We start from the raw sequence: 25,017 nt of genomic DNA on the forward strand, positions 1-25,017 counted from the left end.
TATTTCACATTACTTGTCATCAAGAATTATAAGTTGTAGTTGAAGTAGACAACTAGCGTTTTCCCGAATTTATCATGCCATTCCCATTTGTCCAGATTGATTCCTCCCTCCCTCCCCAGCAATCCCTTGACTGTGTTCTTTCCTGGTTTTTGCTTGTTAGGAACCTTGTCTTCCTTCAGAGCTCAGCCCAGGAGCCTTTTCTATGAAAACTTCTTGGATCTCCCTAGTCCTAACAGAAAGTTTTTTCTCTCTCTTCACACTTTCCTGAAGTGGTCTCTCTCTCTGTGTATATGTTTCTGCTTTGCCATTTGCACACTTCTCTATTATATTTATTTGTGCTCATGTCATACCTTCCTTTGTGGAATATAAAATCCCTTTAGTGCAGCGTGGATGGAGCCATTTTTACCTTTGAATCCTTAGCACCAAACCCAGTGCCTTGGTCATGAGGTGTATAATGCATGTTTGTTGAGCTGAATGGAACTGTCCATTAACATTTACCAGTCTTTGTCCCATTCCCTCAGGCCTCTGCTCTCCCTTAATAAGAAAATGAGATACACTGGATCCCCCTCATGTATTCCTTCCAGGAAACATATTTGCATTTTCACTGGAGTTCATACCCAACCCAAAGTTGAGACTCAGTTGGGGGAATTGTAGGAAGCCTGTGGGGGAAATGGTTTCATTTAGGTGCCTTTTGGTGTTAGCTCAAGTTGTACTCTGTAGGAATCCACCATGTCTGCTGATGTGTAAGGTTGGCCTAGCTTGGGAGTCTGCTGAGGTGACTCTGGCTGCACCCTCCCTAGTATGATTTGAATGCTTGGAAGTGTCAGAGCTCTGGTGCAGTGACTGATGAGACATCTGCTCCCGATGGGCTATAACCAACAATTCATTACGGCAAAATGGACTTACCCTCATTAGCCCAGAAGCTCTGAGTTTAATGTAGCACTCTGCAATCTCACAGATTTCACCGCACACATTGAAGGAATGCATCACGTTTTTATGGAGCCTGGTGAATCCTGAACTTGAGGAGACAATGGAAATTTAGCATGCTTAGTGAATTAGTTGACATATTTACTCTTCATGAATAAGCCCATTTTGGAGACAAACACCTTCTTGTGGCCTCATTATTAGAGATTAGTGCGCTTGGCTGCTCTGCCCAAGGGCACGATTCTCCTTGGGGAGCACTTCTGTTCTTATCTTCCCTGTACTTGAGGTATTCTCACCTAGGGCAGGTGAGCACTTTCTGAAGGCCCTGGGTGGAGATGTTCCCGCTGAGACAGCTGTTGGCTGAACCTGAGCTGCACAGCACAAGGGACCTACATGAAGTGGGGTAGACACTAGACACAAGTTTGCTGATTGCACATTCAGGTCTAGCTACTGACTCAGGTCCACGCTATGACTAGCACAAAGCAAATGAAGTTCAGTCCCAGAAGGCATTCTTCTTCCCTATGAGGACATATTTTTGACCTGTTGACATTCCCTGTTTTTGTCTCAACTAAAAAAATTCCTAATTATACCTTTAATTCAGGCAGACAGCCTCCTCTTGCTCTGGCTAAGGAGATGACTTCCTTTAAACATGCTGGCTTGGTTTTCCTTTGTAGCACCTTCCCAGCAAACCTGAAAAATAATAAGAGCTTTTGTGAATTAGCTGGAACCTGGAATCAATTTATAGAATGTCTGAGATACACTCTCCGGTGAGTTCCAGAACCTGTGATTTTATGTTAAATTTGGAAGAAAGAGGCACAGACCACCAGTTTTCTGCATTCAGCATATGTATAGAAAATTATATATCCACTTGTCACACTTACACAAAATGACAGTAATTCCTCCACAGTTGCTCTTCTCCCATAGTAAAGTACCTCCTGTCTTACTGTCTCCCCAGTATAGAATCTCTAACTCCTTAGACAAGCGATGCTCTTCAGAGGTCAGCCAGCCTAGCCTTCTGTCTCCAGAGGGAGGATAGTGCTAACTGACCTTGAAGGGATCAGCCTCAAATCGGTTTTAAATAGTTTCAAGTTTTTAAAGAAAGAAAATTCTGTATGGCAAAAGGGAATCTATTATCTTGCAGTTTGTGATGGGCACAAATCATCTAAATTTTGTGGATTTTTAAAAAAAATGTTTTTCAACATATTCCTACCAAGATGATCATTGTCACTAATACAACTAGAATAATCAAATGACATTAATATCTTCTACTTTTCATCAGTGTCTTAAGGGCCTAGATGGAATCTTATCAGATTTGAAGATGACAAAAAATTCAGAGGGCTACCCCCTAGTTTGACCAAGTTTCACAGCCTTTTAGTGACAGTTTGGACTAGAACTTTGTATTTTACATTTAAGACCCTTAATTAGTCTCACTTCTGACATTCTCTCTCTTCTATAATCCATTTGGCAATGGTTTCCAAAATGATCTTCATAAAGCATGGGTCTGACAATTTTACTCCTCTTCTCAACAGCCTTCTACAGCTCACTATTACCTCTAGGATAATTACAGACTTAGGAGGCTAGCATTTAGAGCCCTCCATAATCTGACTCCAACCCACTTTTCCAATAGTTTTATATACACTTTGTGAACTAGTCAAACTACACTATAACTGTGTTCCAAACTCAGCATTCCATCTCCCCTCTGTTCCATGTCACACACAGGTTATCTCTTGAATATATAGTCCCTCCTCACATCTATCTTTTAGAATACTTGCCTTTGGGGCAGCTAGGTGGTGCAGTGGATAGAGCACTGGGCCTGGAATCAGGAGAACCTGAGTTCAAATCCGGCCTCAGACCAGCCACTTGACACTTATTAGCTGTGTGACCCTGAGGCAAATCACTTAACCCCAATTGCCTCACCCCCCCCAAAAAAAATTACTTGCCATCCCTGAAGGGTCACTTTAGATGCCATCTCTTTCAGCAGACCTTGGAGTCCATCCCCCTCCATCCCTAACACACCCAGTTGTTAAAATTCTGCTTTCATCATTCTGCCTTATGTTTACTTACAGAGAAGATAATTTACTGGCATTAGGTGCATGTTATTCTGATACAACTTTGCTTTGCCTGTTTAACTGAGAACAGAGAAAGGACTGGAGGAAGAAGTGTGAGGTGGCCAGTAATGAAGGAACTTCAAGGTGGAGGCAGATTGCATGCATGGACTTATAGGGAGGTGGTGATAGAGAATGAAGAAGGCATTGAAGATGAGAAAAAAATAAAAATGGTGATTGGGATTACTGCAGAAGCTTGACTATCTCCTATAGTTTCTTCTCACCGCAGCTAGAATAAAAATTGGAGTGTTTTCTCTTCCCTTTTCTTGTACTCTAGAAACCTCCATAAGACCAGGCTGGAGCAGGCAAAAAGTTGGCTCACTCCTACCCTGCTGATCCTGAGCAATGCCTAGTGAAACCAAGGAACCCTGGAGCCAGTAATCTTGCTTTCCTGTTTCTTGATGCTGCTGATACCAAGACAATGAGTGTTCTTACAGCAATCGCCCAGTCTCTATGCTGCAATCTATTGTGACTTTAAAATTCCTGTTTATGGCTCCCATGCTGTGCCTAGGACACTTGACAGGGAGGAACAAGACTCTAGATTCAGAAGGAAATCTTCACATTGGGGAATTGAACCTGGGAAATAAGTGGAATGTCCTACTCCTCCATGCATAGGTCAAATATACTCAGATTTTATCATGCTTCTATCCAATTTGATTAAACTGTTTACCTAATGATGGCACTGAAGTTCAGGTAACAGAAGCAACACGCTGAATCTGGAAAGATAAAAAGTAATCAATAGATGGAGGCTGTAGCAATTGCCTGAAAAGTAGTCAAACTGTCAATCAACGTTTAGCCTACTGATCTGAATATAGGTTACTCCTACATTTAGACTAGTCCTAAATATAGTCTGCATACTTAAAATAACAATCTCTTCGATTACTCCCACGGACATATGTATATATTCATTTGGAAACTTTGGCTCTGTATTCTCATCAATGTGGTCATTCCCTATGGAGATGCAGATCACAAGCCATCTGTGATCCCCATCTTATGAGATTTTAGTCCAGCCCCACCCCCTGCAAATCTGCCATAGGAGATCCACCCAACATACTAAGGAGTTTTCCTCAGATGTTTATACTGCACAGAAACTAAGGAAGCACATGAGCTATCTATTGATTATTCCTTGCTTTCATTGTTAGCTGACCCATTTTATTTTCCCCATCCTTCATTTCTATAATGGTATCTTTTTTGATCACCTTGCCTCCTGTGAAATTGTTCATGTAGGTTAAGGCATGAGGCTAGGACAAATACATAGAGGAATTTGCAATAGAGAACACATTTGGGCAGAGTACATGCATGTTGAACAATCTTTCCACTCAAACGAAGGATTCCTCAAACAAGGCTTCCCCGAATTTAATGTATTAGGAGGGCCTTAGCCAAGAGCCTCTACTGATATATTTGCATTTTCTAGCCAGAAGACAAAATCAGTTCAAAGCAAAGACATTGACATGGTCTTCAAGTCATCATTTTCTTTTTTGTGCCAGGTGAGGCTAGGTTACAAGCACTTTTAAACACTTAACCTGTGTGCCAAGCATTGTGCTAAATGCTGAGTATACAAAGAAAGGGAAAAACAGTCTATACCCTCAGGGAGCTCACAATTTAATGGTGAAAAATAATGCAAACAGTTATCTACAAACAAGATGTTTGCAGGATAAATTGGAGATAATCAACAGAGGGAGGGCACTAGCATTAAGGAAGACTAAGAAAGACTTCTTACATTAGTTGAGACTTGAAGGAAGCCAGAGAAGCCAGAAAATGGAGAGAAAAGATGGAGCTCAGTGTCAGTAGATGAAGTGTCATGTTTGAGGAACAGAAAGGATCCTAGTTTTTCTGTATAGTAGACTATGTGGAAGGAAGGAAGGTGTGAGAAGACTAGAAATTTAGGAGGGGGATTATGAAAGGCTTTAAAAGCCAAGTAGAGAATATTATATTTGGTGCTAGAGGTAATAGGGAGTCATTGGATTAAATTGAATGGAAGAGTATGGAGAGAGACACATGCAGACTGGAAATTTAGGACTATCATTTTAATAGATGAATGGAGGTTGGTCTAGAGACACCAATCAGAAATCCAAGGATAGGGAAGGACTTTTTTTTTTTTAAGGGAGAGAACTAGTAATATGTAGCAGTGTTTCCTAAATACTATACAAATTTAAAGGAGGACAAGGTTAGTACTGGCTTAGCTTAATCAAAGAAGACTTTAATTCAAGGAAGATAAATAGAAAAGTTAAGTTGAATTTTCAATTTAATTCAACAAACATTTATTATGTGCTTATTATAGCTAGGGACACAGAAAGGAAAATTTATAGATTTTGAGTTGAAGGACACCTTAGAGACTAGTTAGTCTAAACCCTCCATTTTAGGGATGTGGAAACTGATATACAGAGAGGTTAAATATTTTTTCCCAGGGTAGCATAGGTAGGAAGAAAAAAAAAAGAAAAGCCAAAATCTGAACCCAGGACTTCTACTTGCAATTTAGTTTTCTTTCCACCGGGTCACACTGCCTTTCAAGTGATAGTCCCTGACCATGAGAAACTAATGGTGTAATAGGAAGATACAGCATGTGTAGAAAAAAGATGACACAAGAAAGAAAATGACAAAGGCAGAGAGGCAAACAAAATTCTAGAAGGAAAACTGAGGAGAGAAAGCTCATTTCAAGGTTAGAGGATCATTGAAGGCTTCAAGGAAGAGTAGTATGTGAGATGGGCCTTGAAGGAATAGAAGTGTTTCCAATGGGGGAGAAGAGAAGGGCACATTCTAGGCATGGGAAAGGGGCATGGCCTGAGGATGCCTGTTATGAACAAGGTGCTATTTTAGAATCCGGGGTTACTTAGATGAGTTTCTTCCCAAGGAGTTTACAATTCTATACATGCCCTCAAATAACTGAGAATGTGATGTGTAAAAGGGCTGCTGAGATGGGAAGTAAAGAAGGCTGGAATGGGATCAGCAAAGGTCCTGAGCCATGAATAATTAAGATGTGTTTGACTGCAGTTAACCAGTGTAGATGACTGACGTGTAGGTGTGTATGTGGGAGCATAGAATCACTGAATAGAGATGGAAAGGACCCTACTCATTACCTTGTCTCAACCTCTCATTTGGCAGATGAAACCTGGAAAGGTAGATTGGAGCTATATATTACTGTAGGCTGCAAGGAGATGATCCAGATTTGGACCAGGATAGTGGCAGTTGGGATGGAATGTGTGAGAGCCATTGGGAAGGACAAAGCAAAATAATTTGGTGACTACTTGTATTGAGATGAGGAGAGGGAAGGAGAGAGATAAAAAAATGACTGCCTGATCGTTCCAGGTTTCCAAGCCCAGGTGACTGGAAGTATGACAGTCTCACTGCTGTAAGTAGGGATTGTCAGGGAAGAGGGAGTTTGTTTTATAGGGAAGATGCTAAGTTAATTCTTAGAGGGTTCCAGTTTTAGTCTTGAAATCTCTGCTTTACACAGGAAAACACCTGAATTCTGTAACATACAGAGCTCTGGCATCAGTAGGGAGGCAGTTTGCATGTGTATGTGTTTGTGTGTTTTCTCCATTGTCCCCCCACAGTGTGTTTACACTCAGGAAAGAGATAAACATCCATTTGGTTTAACACACGCAAAAATACCTTAGCAACTTCTTGCAGCTCCGCCGGTTGCTAAGTCGTGGCTCTTTGGCTACCATGGCAACATCATCCAAGACTCCAGAAGAGCCCTGCTCTCACTAGCCCCCTCTTCCCCACATGGCTCAGGGAGAGGGTGTAATCCAGGACCCTAGAAGAATATCCGATTTCTGTTCCCAAGCCTTAATCCAATCACCCCAACTCTCCCTGTCTTCACTAGAGACCTAGCAATCAACCATCAATCAATCACTCAAAAAGCATTTATTAAGAGTTTATTATGAGCCAGACACTGTGGAGATAAAAAAAGGTAAAATAGTGCCGCCTTCCAACAGTTTGTCAGGTGAGAAGAATATGTCATTTAACTTCCCCTAGCCTCAGGATCTTCATCTGTAAAATGTCTTCTGAGGTCCTTCCCAGATCTAGATTAATAATAATAATAACAACAACATATAGCACTTTAAGGTTTGCAAAGCACTTTATATTCATTATCTCTTTTTGATCTTCAACATAAGTTTGTGAGATAGGTGCTATTATCCCTATTTTACAGATGAGGAAACTGAGGCTGAGAGAAGTTAAATGACTTACTTAGGGTCACATTGTTAGTATGTTTCTGGTTTTTGAAGCATTACACCCACGTCTTTCTCATCTCAAGTTCAGTGTTTTCTCCACTGCAGCATGTAAATATATATATCAAAGAGAATTTGCCTAAGACTTCCTGGGGAAGGGGGGGTGTCTCTTTTTTGGAGGGGACTTGTAAATGTCAAATGACAAAAAATTTTGGTCTAGGTAGCTAGGACTACACTATAGGCTCTGAGAAATTGTCAGTTATGGACCCCCTGAAATGTAGTGAGGATGGATCCCCGAGAAAGTGTAAGGAGTCATTCTTGAGCCTCATTGCTGAGTCAGGAATTATATAAAACTATTCCACAGGAGCAAGGACCCTTTCCTCATCTAAATTCTTCCCTACTGCCCAACACAGTGCTTTGTACTCAGTAGGAACCTAATAAATGTTCATTAAATGAAGGTAGTCAGGAACCCTTGAATTCCATTGGAGAAGGGAAATTCCTCCCAACACTCAGGTCAATATAGCATCATACCGTATTAAAGCTGTAAGTAAGATACCTTAAAGATCATTCTTGGATAGATGAGGGCTCCTAGAAAAAACACTGGGCTTGGGGTCAGGAAGATATCCTACCTTTGACATTCATCAGCTGTGTAACCATGAGCAAGACGTTTAATCTCTCAGTCTTCATTTCTTCATCAATCAAAATGGAAGCAATAATACCTCTAGTGCCAGCCTCACTGGGGAGTTGTGAAGCTCAAATGAAATAAAGCATTTAAACACTTTGCTGATCTTAAAGCACTAGATAAGTGCCCACTATTATTACCTAGGCCAACTCCCCCTCACTTCCTTCCTTATTTTACAGACAAGAAAATCGGGACTTGGAGAAATTAAATGACTGCTTGGTAAGGTCACACCAATAATTAGTGGCAAAGTGAGGGCTAGGCCCCAGGGCCAGTGATGTGTCAAGCATGCCATGTTCTCTGGATCTTTGGCTTTGTGCATTGATTAAAGGCGGGCGTCATAACCTTTTTTTGTGTACGGGATTCCTTTGGCAGTCTGATGAAGCTTGTGGATCCCTTTCAGAAGAATATTTTAAAATGAATTAAAATACAGAAGATTAAAAAGGAAGCCAATTATATTGAAATACAGCATCTCTATCTCGCTATTCCAAGCATGAGGTATACATATATGTACACATGTACATATATGTATATGCATGTGTACTATATATACTGTGCATACATGTTCACACACATGTATATGTATATACATATACACGTATATAGCCTTGGATTTGGAAAACACACATATTTATATGTTATATATTTGGAACAGAGTCCTTTATCCTTGAAGAAGACCAAAGACATCCCAATGTTGGGGTCAGGGTAGAGAGCTATGGATTATATGTAGCCCTCAGAGTTGAACCCAGTACCTTAGATGTGGTCTGACCAGGACAGAGCGTCATAGGACTATCTATCACCTGCCTAGTCTTAGGCAATCAATAAACATTTTTGAAGTGCTTACTATGTGCCAAGCACCGTGCTAAACAACCCAATTTGCGTGACTTTTTTGGGCAGTTATATTACCACTGATTCACGTAGATCTTGCAGTTGACTAAAATACTCAGTTTTTTTTTCATGTGATTTCCTATCTAGCCATACTTTCTGTGTGTAAAATACATATATTGGAATATACAGAGATATTCTGGATCCAAGGCTAAGAACTCAAGGCTGTAGGATCACAGACATAAACCTGGAAGGGACCTTAGAGGCCATTTACTACAACTTCCTCATCTTACATATTAGGACACTGAGGTTGAGAGAAGTTAAGTGATTTTTCCAAGGGTCAGAGTTAAGTGTTGGAGGTGGGATTTGAACCCAGGTCTTCCTAGTACCATATCTAACACTCAAGCCACTGTGCCATGCAGCATCTTAGAGCTTCAGGGTAGTAGTCTAAATCTTAACTCTGGTACTTCTTCTCGTTCCTCCCTTCTCCCTCCACACACTGCATTTCCATCTATTCTCTCTATATCTATATCTAGTACATACAGAGTTAATTGCATATGGTCTTCCCCATTAAAATATGTGGAAGGGACTGTATCTTGGCCTTCCTTTGTATTTCCAGTGCTAGCATAGGATCTGGTACCATACTAAGTACTTAATAATGGATTGATTGTAATGGCCCTTAAAGCCTCCCCACCCAGCCCCAGAGAAATTCAAAACCCTTTCAGAGTAAGACCACTGGTAATGACAGGCTAAAGTCTTCTTTCTGGCCTGGGAGGAGTTTGAATTTTAACTAGATGATGATTCCCCTGGAGTCTTCCCTTTCCCCCCAGCCCCTTCCACTATCATAAATGAGCACCGGTTTCCAGGTCCAGGAGTCCTCACTCCCTCCCCAAACCATGGTCCTACTTGACTCAGATAAGAACTCTATTAAACCCCTAAAGACTCTATTGGTGTTGGATTCTTCATGCCATCTAGAGTCCCACAGAGGTGCCTAATTCCATTGGGAGTACCAGAGGAATGTCTTTCCTTATTTTAAGTATGTCTTCCCAGTCAAATAGGATGTCTTCTTATGTTTTCTGTATTCCCTGGTACTTAACTATTGGCATTCTGAACCTTCCTAAACCTATGGTAAGATGCTGACTGATTGACTGACTGATATTGTCGAGAGCATGCCCATGAACCTCCCCAAAAGGTGCCTCTCTTAGAGAACTAAATCGGACCAGACCCAGCGAGAACATCCTCCCTGCCCTGGTGCAGAAATGTCTGGGTTGCTAAGCAACAGAGATTCTCTTGCCAAAGGGTTCTAACCTATAGTGTAGTGTCTTGTATGTACTAAAGCCTTTCCTAGGTAGCAAGTGAGAAACTTTAGTGGGGCTGAGGGAAAGGTAAGGAAATGGGAATTGTGGGAATAGAACTTCTCTCCCAGACTGGACTTCAAGGAGTGTGTGTCCTCTCTCAAGGCTGGGCTTTAAGGGAGAGTGAATTTTAAAAGGCTATTTGTTTCTTCTCATTGCTTGGGCATGGTGATCTTTTCTTAGAGGTGGAGGTAGCTTCTCACAGCCCCTTTTGGAGAGGTGTAGTAGGGTCTCTGTAAGGGAGTGAAGGAAGACTACTGACCCTGGGAGATTAATTTGGTGCTGCTTCCAGAGCACCCATTCTTCTTCCTCATAGGCAGTGGAGGGAACCCTGGATTGTGTGAATATCGAAGACCTTATCTTTGGCAGCCATCCTTGGGTACAAATCACTGGGTTAAAGATTTTGTTTCTATCCCTGTCCTATGCAGGCTATGAACTATAATTCTTGATTATATTGTACAACAGCAGTTTGCTGCTGGTAGGAAACTGGGTTATCTTGCTTCTCTGTCTGCAAATAGGAATCCTGTATGTCACAAGGAATTCACTCTCAGGAATCACTGTTGCCTGAACCAGAGCCTGAATAATAATAGAAACCATATGAACTCACCTTTCTGCGGTAATTTACAAATGTCTCTGTGAGACAGGCAATGCAATTAATATTACGCCCTTTTAATAGATGAAACTGTACCTCAGAGAATTTAAATAACTTGTTTATGAACATATAACTAGGATGAGGCAGAATCAGGATTCAAACCCAGGTCTCTTGAGCAGTCACAGGTAAGAATTTGTAGATTTGGAGTCAAAGGAGATGAGTGTGATTTTGATCTCTGATCATTATTGCTTGCTAGGGGGTGCTGTGGATAGCTCACTGGGCCTCAAACACTTCCTAACTATGTGATCTGGTCAGGTCACTTAACTCTGTTTGCCTCAGTTTCCTCAGCTGTAAAATGAGCTAGAGAAGGAAATGACAAACTACTCCAGTACCTTTATGAAGAAAATCCCAAATGGGGTCACGAAGAGTCATACACTAATGAAAATGACTCAACAACAATAACAAGTCACTTAGCTCCTCGGTCTTCTCCTCCGTAAGGTGGGAGTATGGGGGTAGATGACCTTTAAAGTCCCTTTCTCTTTGAAATTCAGGATTCTGTATTTCCTGGTGCTGAACTTTTGCAAGTCCTGGGCTCTTTTGTCTACACCTCTGGGCCAGAGACCATGAACATGTGGGCTTTGGGGGAAGTATGCCCTTACTGGGTACTAGAAGGAAGTTTATGAAAAGTAGCCTTGGGGCCTATACAAAAAAGAAGGGCCTTTACAACCATAGATGAGCATCTCACTCATCTGTTGATGAATTTTGTTTCCAGGGTAGTTTCTTACTGACCCTTTTCAATTTTATATTCTGAGATTGGTCTTGTGTCTAAGTATTCCCCAATTCAATTTGATCCAGGTAACCACTGCTCTCTGGCAGTGTTATGGACAGTGGTGATTTTGGACTGTGGACAATTTCGAATTGGTTGGAGTCTTCTCCCGCAGTCGAGCATCCTTTGCTTTGATGGCAATTTTTATCACATGCGATACTTTGCCATTAACTTTTATTAGATCCATAATTTTTTTATTAACATTGAGTAATAACTGTTTTCGGTGGCATCACTCTTCCGAGGAGTCCCTCGATTAGTAGTCCATGACAACAGTTGCTAAATTGAAGTTTCTTCTGCCAACATTTCACCCACAGTATATCCAGCCATTCTACCTCATCTTGCTTAAAAAGCCATGAAATTCCTGTGTATTATCTGCCAAATGACCACAGCCCAACAACTTTAAATGGAGATGGAAATTGAGCTCAGATTGATTTGAATTTGGGCTCTTGTGCTCCTGATAATACATCCATAGCAAGACCGTCACACAATAACAGGGGATCTCAGATGCCATCTAGTCCAACCCATCCTGAGCACAAATTTATGCTACAACTCAACAGGCAAGTGGACATTCAGGCTTTGCTTGAAGATTTCCAATGATGGCTTATTCCATTCTAGGATATGTCTTAATTATTAGAAAGTTTTCTTTATACCAAGCACAAATGTTCAACCATTACTCCTGGTCTTGCCTTATGAGGTCAAGCAGGACGAATCTTATCTCTCTTCTACGTGATAGCCATTCAAATACTTGAAGACAGTTATCATGTTCCACTCTGTTGCCATAGTCTTCTCTTCTCAAGGCTGGACAACTTCAGTTCTTTCAACTGATTTGTATGTGGCATGAACTTGAGTCCTTTTGCCTTTGCGTTATTGTTCGTCATTTTCAGTCACATCTGACTCTGTGACTCCATTTGGGATTTTCTTGGGAAAGATACTGGAGTGGTTTGCCATTTCATTCACCTGCTCATTTTTTTTTACAGATGAAGAAACTGAGGCAGACAGGGTTAATTGAACAGCTAGTAGGTGTCTGAGGCCAGATTTGAACTCAGATCTTTCTGATTCCAGGGCACCACCTAGCTGCTCTTTGCCTTCTGAGTTGCCCTGTTATGCTCTTTCTCCAGGTTATCAACATCTTTCCTAAAACATGGCCCTCAGAACTGAATCCAGTGTCTTAGATGTGGTTTGACCAGGGCAGCATGTCATAGAATTATCACCTGCCTAGTCCTAGGCAATCAATCAATAAACATTTATGAAGTGCTTCCTATGTGCCAAGCACTGTGCTAACCCAGCCCAACTTGCAGGACCTTTTTTAGCAGCTGTATTACTATTGACAAATATTGATCTTGCCATTGACCAAAATACTCAGTTTTTCCATGTGACTTTCTATCTAGCTGTACTTTCTTGATCTTCTACTTATAGAATTGATTTTTGAACACAAGTATAAGATTTTTGCAAATATCCCTTTCGTATGTCATCTCATTGACTTCAATCCAATGTTCTAGTCTGCCAACATCTTTTAAATTCCTTCCCTGGACAAAAACAGTACTTTCCTTGATCCAGAAAGAGAATGGTAGTTCATCTATGGAGGATTGTTGTGTCTGTGGGAAGGAAAGACTTATTACTGCCAAAGTAATAATTGCTTTCTTCTTTGGTATCACTTCCATTTATAGAAAGCAGGAGAAGGGAAACAGCTCTAAAATATTCTTGTGTATCCTACTAAAGACTTAGCAAAAAGGGACAGGGTACGGCTGTCTATTTCAACTAAGACTCTCTTAGAGTCTTAGCAGCTAATATTATCGCAACACTGTATAATGAAATGAATGCAGAGCATGGAATCAAGACTTGAGTTCAAATCCTGGCTATAATAATTTCTAGTTGCATGACCTTGGACAACTCATGTTATGTCTGTTATTTGTTGAATGAGGGCTATAGAGTAGAAGAACTCCAACGTCCCTCTCGGGCCTGACATGCTGGGAATTTATACTATTTCCTCTGTACTCAGTGGTCAGAGGATCTCCAAATTGTTCTCATTGACTGTCCCAAAACTTTCAAAAAGGAAACCCCAGCCCAGGTCCTTTCAGTCATCCATAAATTTAGCCCAGCACAAAGCCTGTTAGTTGGATACTGCTGTGTGAGGGGAGGGCTGATTGCCCAGCTGCCACAGGAGATTTTGGGCAATGTTAGGGAGCCTAGGAGCTTCAGCATACCTTGGGATAGACAGAAGAAAATATTAATAATAGGCTTGAGCTGAGCTGTTTTCTTTATGCTCTGATTGGTAATTTCATGTGGAGGGATGGGCAGATCTCTCTCTGCTGCTAATTTACAAGTGGGGTCTTCTGAGAGATCCCATTGGCTATTCCCATTTATTGGGCAGCGGCATTTTCTTGGTCACGAATCAATAATAGGAGCTCTTTGTGACTCCTCTTCCTTGTTTTATGCAGAGCTGTGATGGCCACAATTTAAACCGACTGAAGGCAAAGGGTGGGGAGACTGACAAATGCGTTTCCACCATGGCAAGGAACTGGAAACCAGCAGCCGCCAACATGTCTGGATTGGAATGAAATGTCTGACAAAGTGCATCCTATAGGTGGAATGAAATTAGATACCTGTCACAATGCATTTGTCCTCTAAATAACTATTCACATGTTTTATGTTTTGGTCTAAATAGATGTTCATCTCCTCATCACAGTTGTGCTGTCAGAGAGCCAGCTATTGGAAGGAGAAATTTAAAGATGCTTCCAGGACACTAATCAAGTAAGGCTTCCCTCTCTCCTCTTTTTTCTTGTTACTTTTTTGGTTCTTTTAATGGCTTTCCTTTCATGACTAAAGAGAAGTAAAATGTCTAAAGGCAATTGGATAATATTGTATCCCAAAGTGTTAATGCCTTTTAAATTATAGACTTAGATCTAGAAGCTTATCAGGGTCTGCTAATTGCCAGGGTCCTATGACTTGAGACACAGGCATATCCAAGGGAGTAAGGAAGCGTTCAGGTGTCGCTGTAATTGTCACTTTTTTACCTTGAGACATAGAGTCAGCATCACTTAAACCCATCGGCATTTTCTGTGCCCAAGGACTCAGGTAGCTTGCAGCCTAGTCCAATGGACACAACCTTCCGCAAGGATACACTTAAGACAGGGGAAAAGAAACATGGAATAAATTACCGAGAAACGTCAAACTTCCTATGGTCAGACTGCTATTCCATGAAGAGCTATCACCTGGCTCTTTTGTTTTTCATCCTATAAACACAATCATCCCTGGAGTGATGGTATAAGGACTAATATAGGACCATTAAACTTCTGGGTTCTGGGTTTCTCTGATTTTATTTACTGTTTACAGACAGCCTTAGAGTGGGAAAGAAGTCAGTGCCCTTATTAAAGCTCCCTCAGCTCAACTGTTTTGTCTCCCTGAAAATAATATTGGCATACTCATTTATAAGGCTTCTCTTCCAATCTCCTACTTAAGGGTAATGGGGGCCGAATGATCTGGCTTCCTTGTATATACCTGGAGGGAACTGGTTCCCACCTGAGAGGAGAAAGGTATCCAGTTCAATGACTACTGTACTTGTGGCACACAGCTATTGGCTGGTCCCCTTTCCTAGTATCAGCTGTTGGGAAAAACTACAGGACTGCATCTGTATTTTAGTGCTCCCATCCGTCATGCTCTTCCTTGTAGCTCCTTCTTCCTACCTTTTTCAAAAAGTAGTGGTTCATGTTAGTGGCTACTCTGAAAATTGAGACCTTCTTTTCCATTGCTTTCTGCCCTGAGGTGGCAGCCTCGATGAAAAAATGTTGTTTTCTGAGAACTTCTCACTTCTATACTTAATGTCTTTCCACCTATCCTGATGATCACCAGGATGGTACTATTCAGCTCTACCTCACTTTAACCATCTAGCTGGGTCTTGGCACATTTTGACCCTTCCCTCCAGGCATACTTGAAAGTGGACTCCTAATTCAATAGTGGAATCATGAAGAGGTTCTTGAGCCCATTTTTGCAAGCCTGATCCAATGAGCCTGCCTTTCTATGTCCTTCACTCAAAATAAGATAGTGAGTGCTGCCTGAGCCATTGAGTTAGATGGATAGGACCACTGAACCAAAGCAGGGGGCCCAGTGGGCCCAGTGAGGGTGAGCTTGGGGAGATTCCAGTCTCTTGCTTATCTCTCTGTTGGCTAAATCCTAGTCTTCTCCTGATTTCACAAGGGCTCCCATATTGACTGTAAGAACACCGACACTTTGGGTCAGATGAAGTACAGATAATAATTATATTCCAGGTATTGTCAGCCCTGAGATGCCTGCCGTTACCAACTGACCACTAAATGCAGAGACTCAGAACTTTTTTTTTGTGTGTCTAGTTGTACTTTCGGGTCTTCTCAGTCTCTAGCTGCCTTTTCTTCTTCTAGGTAGTCATTTAGCTACATAGTTATGTCTATTAGACCTGACAGGTTACCTGGACAACAGAATAGGGAAGATGTCCCCAACAAAACTGTCAGTGAATTTATGACACAGTCACTATCACCCAACCCTTCATTGTTTTCTATTCCCAAAATGTCGGGCAGTTTGTAGCACAGCCAATGCAAAACACTTCTCCCAGGGACGCACTGTGTAAAGGAATGCAAACACACACACACACACACACACACACACACACACACACACACAAATTGAGGGAAAACTATACAGAGATATTAGCCTCCAGAAACACCAGATCTCCAAAATATTCACTGCTCTGTTCTTATTAGGAATATTTACATAAATTATTATCCCTGAAATGTAATGTACTATATAGATTATCTAGTCTAACAGCCTGATTTTATAGATGAAGAAAGTAAGGGGCCAGAGAGGCTTGCCTGAGATCATCCAGAAAGTTAGCAAGAGAATTAGGACTAGAAGCCTACCTTCCTGCTCCCACAGCTCAACTGTCCTGCTCCCTAATTGTGGTGATACAAAGGAACCTAGAAGTTCTCTTTTCCAACTCAGTTTGAATCATGAATCTTGTGTGTACAACATTCCAAGAAGAGTGCATTTAACTTGCTTAAAGACCTCGTGTAACATGGAACTCACTATCCCCAAGGCATTCCTTTCCATTTTTGGACAACTCCTATTGTTCAAAAATTGTTTCTTATGTTAAGCTGATTCTGTTTCCCTAATACTGGCTGCAACCAGTTTGGTTCCTAGTGAGCTTGCTGCCTGCTTAACCTTCTGTCTTCACAAGCATCGTCTATGAAAGGAGAATAGCAACTTCCCCATCTTGGGGAGAGCCAGGGAGGGCCTTTTCTGTACTCAGACTTCTGGGGCTTTTTTCTCTGTGTTGCTCAGTTTAGGTGCTGCTATGACAGATAGCTAAGAGGAATGACTTTGGGTGAGGATCATTCATGGCAGAAGCCAAAGGAGGAGGTTGTAGTGACGGTGGGGAAAGTGGGAAGAGGTACACAAAAAAGACTTCTTCCCTGGGAAGCCTCCTCCCTCCATTTCAACTTCAAAGGCACCTTTTTTTACCACTTCATTTGCTCCTCTACTTCCTAATCTAGAGTGACAGCCAGGTCCAATCAGGAGAAGAGCTTTGGAGAAGACCCTTTTCCTGACCTATTTTCTGGGCCATATTGATGGCATTTTAATCTGCCTATCTCTGGGCAGGGACTGTGGCTGCTAAAATAATTAAGATCATGTCAAACATGCTGTCCAATGAATAAAATTAGTATTTTAACTTTGCAGACAAAAGCACATTTGGAGCTAAGCAAAAAACCGTGCATTTTAATAAGCTCTAGAATTAACGCTAGTGATTAACATTTGCATTTGTCAAGGTCATAAATTAACAAAAAAAGTGCATAACTTTGAATGAGTCAACTCCACCAAACTTCACCGGCATGTTCAGAAGGTAATTGTTAAATTTTAAATCAATATCATGTATTTGACATTATACCTTTGGGCTTCCAAAGGCCCCGAAGATAGAAGAATACTAGGCATTAACTTCCTAACCATCAGTCTATACTTTTAGGTTCCTTTGTCCCCTTTGTCCTGTTCTCTCTTTTCCTCCTGTTTCTCTATATCAAAACCTAATTGAAGGAAAGAATCAGGTAAATAGTCACACTTGAGGGTCCAATAGCTCATGTGGTTAAAATACTATTCTCCTCCATAGGAATCTATCAATGTGGATAATCATTCCAAAGATGCAGTTGGCAACCATTCTTGCTTTTCTATCCCATATGACTCTTCTTTAAAGTCTATGGTAAGTCCTCTACAAGGGGTCTGCTTAATTTGCTGGGGCCTTCTTATAGATTTTTTTTTACATTCTTGGAGTACCAGTGAGGTACATAGACTACGTATAATTCTTCAGTTTCACCTTGTGATATCTTTTTGATGACATATCTTATTTAACTTCTAATGTATAATTTTTTGTTGATAATATGTTCTGTGTTGCCATTTCTGTGACCTTCAAATTTAATTCTTTAGGGTCAACAGTATTCCATAATATATAGCCATATAACATCATTGGAAAAATACTAGTTTTAAAGAGATGGGCTTTGGTTTCAGGGAGAAGCTTGGGGCTAGTCAAAGAACTGTATAATTTCCCCTAAACTGAAACAGCCTGTTTACTTCTTTTTGTTAAATTCTGGACCTTGTTCATTTGTAGTGTCTGTCTTTGATATACGTGCTGATGAACCCACAGTAGGCTGTCCAATAGATCAGACAATTGGCATTCCTATGTCGCATGACCTCTAAGCTCACTCTTCTGGCTCTCAGTTGAGCTGGCAGATTGGGTGCCCAGAAGGTGACTGACTTTTACTTTTATCAGGGTTCTCGTGGTAATCCTGAGGAGCTGGGATTTCTAGTACTGTACTATGAGCCCCTATACAGTATACATCCCAATATCTATCAGAAATAGTTGAATTCCAAAGCTTTTAGAAAAGGGATTTACTGAGAAAGTATGCCAAGAAAAATAGTTACCAAACAATCCTTCCAAATTGGAGTACATCATTTATTTGAATAAACAATGTCCCTGGGGAGAATGGGTTAAAAAATAATTACAATTATAGGGAGGTGCATGTATAGAGAACACAAGGGATATCGCCTAACTCCAGATCCTGGAAGTCTGGAACCCACTCTCCACAGTGGCTCTTCCAAACCTTTTCATCCCTCCTCAAACTTCCCATGGCTCCTCCTTACCCCATTCTCTCAGCTGAGAGCCTCACCTTATATTTTACAGGAAAAATTGAAGTCACTCACCATAAACTCCCTCTTCTCCTCTCTTCCTCATCGATCACTCAGATGCCTCTGCCTCTCTCTCCTCCTTCATCCCTGTCTCACTCCTCTACTTGTTTAAGTAATCATTTTAATTCCATCCTTTCTCCTTCAGTAGATTCCCCCTGCACCATCACTCCATTCTGTCATTTATTTTCAATCTCTCCCTCTCTACTAGCTCATTTGCTACTGCCTAAAAACCTGCTTATGACTTTCCCACCCTAAAGAAACCCTCATTTGATCCTTCCATCCCTGATAATTATTGTTCTGTATCTCTTCTGCCCTTTGTAGCAAAACTGCTCAGCATCTACAATAGGTGCCTACACATTCTCTCCTCTCACTCTCTTCTTATTCTCTTACAATCTGGCTTCTAATGTTTTCATTCCATCAAAACTTCTCCGTCTAAAGTTATTAATGATCACTTAGCTGCCAAATCCAATGGCCTTTTCTCAGTTCTCATTCTCCTTGACCTCTCTGCAGCCTGGGGCACTGTTCATCACTCTTTCCTTCTTGATGCTGTCTTATCTCTAGGTTTTTAGAACACTACTTTTTCCTGGTTTTCCTCCTCATTATCTGACCACACCTTCTCTGTCTCCTTTGCTGGATCCTCTCATGCCCTCTAACTGTAGGTATTCCCCAAGGTTCTGTCCTGAGCCCTCCTGTCTCCTCCTTCTATGCTACTTAACTTGGTGGTCTCATCACTTTCCATGGAGTTAATTACCATCTCTATGCTGATGATTCTCAAATCTACCCATCCTGTCTTAAACTCTCTGCTGACCTATAATTTTGTATCTCCAACTGCCTTTCATACCTCTCCAACTATATGTCCAGCAGACATTTTCCAATCCAATCTAATAAATGTTTAAATTATTAAGTACCTACTGTATAGCTAGATGGCACAGTGGATCCATCTTCCTGAGTTCAAATCTGACCTCAGACACTTACAAGCTGTAGGACCTTGGGCAAGTCACTCAACCCTGTTTACTTCAGTTTCCTCATCTGTAAAATGAGCTGCAGAAGGAAATGGCAAACCATTCTAGTATCTTTGCCAAGAAAGCCCTAAATGAGGTCATGAAGAGTCGGACATGACTGAAGCAACTGAACAACAGCAAAACTTCACTCCAGAAAGAATGGAGCTATAAAGATCTGATTGGAGAAGCATCAGTCAGCTTGGGTAAAGGAAGGATATTTGGGGAAACACAGTTGCCCCTCCTGAAATAGTACCACAAAGCCACTTTTTGCAACTTATTTGTAAAGCTTATAGTGACTTCAGGTATGAGTCAGGATGTGTTTACACAATAGAACTATTTGAAATAGTATTTAGGGGCACAGGTATTTTAGTCACTGCTAGTAATCAAAGTCAGGGGATTCAAAAGATATGACTTGTTAAGAAGATGATGTCTGAAGATGGTATTTGGTGTACTGGACCATGGATTATAAAAATAAGAATTATGAGCTTTTAGCCAGGAATGGAGAACATTTTATGAGGACTGATAAGCATGCATTTGTCTGGAGCCTTAATAATCTGATTAAGAGATTTTTAACCCAAATTAGAGGGGACAGGAGGAAAATAATGCAGTTGCTACAGAGACTAAGAGGTACAGCATACAAAGGTTATCAACACAAAGGACAACTAATTTGCAGGACACATCATCTAAGAAGAGAGCAAACGGTAAAAACACATAGCCTTATCCACACAAATGCAGTTATAAGGTGGGCAAGTTAGAGATACAAATATAAGGAAATAAATTTGGCCTCATAGCTATCACTGAGACTTGTTGGGATAGGAATCAAGACTGGAATATAGCTTGGGAGGGTATGTCTTATTCAAAAAAAACTTTAAATAGGTTAAAAGGAATGGTAGAGTTGAATTGCACATTAAGAACATGTTATTTTAGGAAATCCAGAGGAGGGGAAGCACAATGGAGAAATTTGGGTGCAAATGAGTGGAAGGAGAAAAAATGTGATATTCTTATGGAAATATAGACCATCGGGACAGAAAGAGGAAATAGATAATGAGTGAGGGTACAGATCATGAATCTGACATATGAGAAACATATAAAGTTGAGGGGAGATTTCAACCACCAGGACATATGCTGGAGTTCTCTCTGTCTAAAGTAGAACAGCTTTGTGTGCCTCAGAAGTGGAGAATGGACAAATGAATTGCTAGTCTGGATTTGCTTCTGACAAGTTGGATGGAAATGGCTGCTGAACTGAAGATGATGTGAATTGTTGGAGTGAATGACCCCTCATCTTAGTGGTAGAGGGGAGAAGAGCAGTGTACCCTCTAGACTTTGGGAGAGTAGAATTCAGAATCCAGAGAAAGGATAGGTAATATTTCATGACTTCATATTTCATAGGGGAAGTCAGTGCAAGAGAGCTAGAAACATCTGAAGAAAGAGACTTTAAACTTTTATTTATACATTTTATTATAGCATAAACAGGTACTTCCCAACAAACACCTATTCATCCCCTCCTGCAAAGTCTTAAATAGTTAAGCAGAACCACCTCCTGGTGTGACTATGACTACCAGGACATGCAACTTTCCACTTTTGTAGAGAATAGAGTGCTAGACATAGAATCCATAAGACCTGGGTTAAAATCTTGCCTCTGATTTAACTATGGGCATGAGTCAGCTCAGGTAGGGGGGAGTCATGTAACCTCTTGGAAACCCAGTTTCCTCACCTATATAATGGGGGTATTGTTTCTTATAATGTATACCTTCCAGGGTTTTTGTGAGACTTAAATAAGTTAATGTATATAAGTACTTTGCAAATTTGAAAGCACTATACAAATATCTATTATTATTATTATTATTATTTATTATTATTATTATTATTATTATCTCTATCATGGTATCCTTACAAAAAAATGTAGACAGATAAAATCATCGTGAGTAACTGCTATTTTATTATCTATAATAATAGGACTAAACACAGTGTCTGGCACATAATACTTGATTAATACTTTTTGATTGATTGGGGAAGGGTAGGAAGAGAAAGGGAAAGGGAACAAACACTTATAAAGCACCTACTATGTACCAGGTATCTTGCTAAGTGCTTTACAGATGGTATCTTATTTGATTATCACAAAAACCCTATAGGATAGGTGCTACTATTATTCCCATTTTACAGTTGAGGAAACTGAGGCAAAGACTAAGTGACTTGCCCAGGGTCACACAGCTAATAGGCGTCTGAGGCCAGATTTCAACTCAGGTCTTCACGACTCCAGGCTCAGTGCTTTTTCCACTGGGCCACCTAGTTGCTCCTGATTGGAAATTGATTAGGTGAATTCAGAACCTGAAAAGTAATCATTAACCTACTGATGTTAACTTGGAGGAAAGTCTCTAAAGGAGTGCCTCAGGAATCTGTCACTGGATTTGTTTTATCCAGTATTTTTAATCAAGACTTGGATTAAGACATCCATGGCACGATTCTCAAATTTGGAGAAGACAAGAAGAGAAGAAAAGCTATTGATGTTGGATGCTAAAGAGATCTTGGCAGGCTTGACAGTGATGGATCAAATCAAATGAGCTTAAATAAAAAGGCAATAGATATAAAATCCATGGGCTCACAGATTTAGAACTGGGAGGGATCTTAGAGATCATCTCTAGTCCAACATGTTAATTCCACAGATGAAAACACTGAAATCCAGGCAAATGAAATGATTTTTTTCCCAAGGTCACACAGTATCTAAGTAGAACTCAGATTCAAAGCCCATCTCTATACTTCGATGGCTGGTGCTCATTCCACTCTGCCATTTATGTTCAAGGAAATAACTATACAAGGACATGATGGGGATGTTGACCAGACAGCAGTTTGTGTGAAAGAGAGACCTGTTGGTTTTAGTGGATAGAAAGATCAATATGTGTCATAGGTGTGACATGAAAGCCAAAAAAGCTAAAGTAGGCTGAGACTGCACTAAGACAGACATAGCATCCTGGATGAGGCAGATGATAGTAATACCAGACTCAGCCTCAGTCAGATCACGTCCGGGATGCTGTATTCATTTCTTGGTGCCACATTTTAGAAACACCATTTGATAAACTGGAGCTCATCCAGGGGAGGTTGACTAGGAGTGTGATGTGACTACAGAACAGACTACTTGAGAAGCGATTGAAGGAACTGCGGATGGATGTAATGGAGAACAGAAAACTTAGTGGGAGGGAAGACTTGATAGCTGTCTTCAAGTATCTGTATGAATATCTTATGGAAGAGGGATTGGAGTTATTCTGCTTGACTTCAGAGAACACAATTAGGAGCAATGGGTGGGAGGTGCAGAGAGGCAGATCTAGGATTGATGTGAGAAAAAACTTCCTAACTGCTAGGGCTATTCCAAAGTGGAACGATCTGCCTTGAGAGGTAGTGAGTTCCCCTCCTTAGAGGCTTTAAGTAGAGCCAGGAGTTTTAAGGTTTGCAAAGCACTTTAGATAAGTTATCCCATTGGAATCTCATAACCACTCTGTGAGGTGATGTGCCACGACTATTTTCATTTTACAGATGCAGAAACCAGCCCATTGAGGAGAGACGACCTGCCCGTGGTCACATAGCCATTGTCTATTGACACATTGCTCATCGCCTATGGTCACATAGCTAGCAGGTGTCAGGGGTGGAATTGAACTCTTAACTCCAAGTTCTGTGCTCTTGTTGCTGTTCCAATCTTCAGACCATATGAATTTTGAGGTCCTTCCAACTGAGATTCTGGGAAATTATATCCTCTTTCTGTGCTTCCACCATTCCCTTCCCGGAGACACCTGGTATTCTTCAGTTTGTTCCTTGCTCATTTTGGTGATGGCTCTGAGTCTCAATAAAGCCTTGCTTAGGAACCACCTTTACTTATGGTTCACTTAAGGCACTCAATTTACTTATGGCTTAAATATGTTGGCAATATCCTCATTCATATTCTTATTTACATCCATTTTACAGACATCTGACAAGTCACAACAACTGATTGAGATAGATGCCTTTACCATTCCCATCCTACAGATGACGAAACTGACTTGGAGAGGAGGTGACTTAGCTGTGGTCACAAAGCTAGTAAATTTCAGTGTTGGGATTAGAACCTAAGTCTTTCTGATGACAAGCCCAGTGCTTTTGCTGCTGCTCCAAGCCCTGCACTTTTTAGATTTGAGTTTCTTTCAAACTGAGATTGTCTTCCATTTACAATTCCAATTCTATCCCTGCCTCCCTCTACTTATGTACTTCGACTTTAGAAGTGTGAGTTCCTCACTGATAATGATGGCCCTGAGTGTAGCTTATGAGTCGTCCGTACTTGAGGCTAACTTAAGTTAGATTGTCTGATGGTATCCTCTTTCCCATTCCTGTTTGTACCCTCTTCTGACAAATCAGGAAATCTCAGTTATTGCTAAAGCTCTCGACAACTGGAGAGACAGTGTAGGTATAGTGGACAGAATACTAGACTTTGAGTCAGGAAGAGCCGAGTTTGAATCCTGCCTTGTATTAGCTATGCAATCATGCGCAAGTCACTTGAACTTTCTCAGCTTCAGTTTCCTCATCTGCAAAATGAGGGGGTTGGATTTGGTGATCTTTAAGGTACATTCCAACTCTACATCTATTATCGCATGATCCTTTGGCATGCCCCTGAGAGTTATTAAATGTTTACCATATATTACATACTATTTGAGATATTTGAGGAGGTGCAAATCCAGACAAAAGAGGCTCCTACCCTCATGGAACTCACAGTCTAGTAAAGGTTACAGCAAATATACAGTTAATTGCAATACAGAATGATACAGAATAAGTCCATAAGAAAAATGCAATTCATATCCTTTGTGAGATTGGAAGGGAAAATAATTACTCCTTCATCTAGGGGGTCGTTGTTATTGTGTTTAGTCCTTTCAGTCATATCTGTCTCTCCATGACCCCATTTGGGGGTTTTTCTGGGCAAGATACTGGAGGGGTCGGCCATTTCCTTCTCCAGTTCATTTGATAGATGAGGAAACTGAGGCAAACAGGGTTAAGTGACTTGTCCAGGGTCATGCAGCTAGTAAGTATCTGAGACTAGATTTGAACTTGGCAAGATGGATCTTCCTGATTTGGGGGCTGACATTCTGTCCATTGTGCCACCTAGCTGCCCGACAACAGCAACAATGATAAATCGTTTGAACTTGAGGCCTTAAGAAATGGGTGGCATTTCAGCAGGTGGAAAAAGGTGGAGGGCATTCTGGGACTTGGATCTGGTACTCACTTTTTAATTGGAAGCATGTGATAATATCCAGGGCTTTCAGTGAGGGAATGTGTTTTGCCTTCCTTCCTGTTGCTTCCCTAGTGAGATTGAAGCAAGGCA

General features: G+C 40.9%; 1 long non-coding RNA gene across 4 annotated transcripts in view; it reads left to right on the forward strand.

Annotated features, from left to right (window-relative positions):
* Positions 1-25,017, forward strand: part of LOC144458202 (uncharacterized) — an 83,531-nt gene that overhangs the window by 20,616 nt on the left and 37,898 nt on the right. For 3 of the 4 annotated variants that reach the window (XR_013487766.1, XR_013487765.1, XR_013487768.1), the window contains exons 2-3: positions 14,144-14,229; positions 17,609-17,698. This is a non-coding gene — a long non-coding RNA (uncharacterized LOC144458202). The remainder of the gene's footprint in view (positions 1-14,143; positions 14,230-17,608; positions 17,699-25,017) is intronic. The other variant, XR_013487767.1, reaches the window with a different exon arrangement.

This window comes from Phascolarctos cinereus, unplaced genomic scaffold (genome assembly GCF_003287225.1).
Source record: "Phascolarctos cinereus isolate Bilbo 61053 unplaced genomic scaffold, phaCin_HiC Scaffold_726;HRSCAF=1367, whole genome shotgun sequence".
In the NCBI taxonomy this organism is placed as follows: Eukaryota; Metazoa; Chordata; class Mammalia; order Diprotodontia; family Phascolarctidae; genus Phascolarctos; species Phascolarctos cinereus.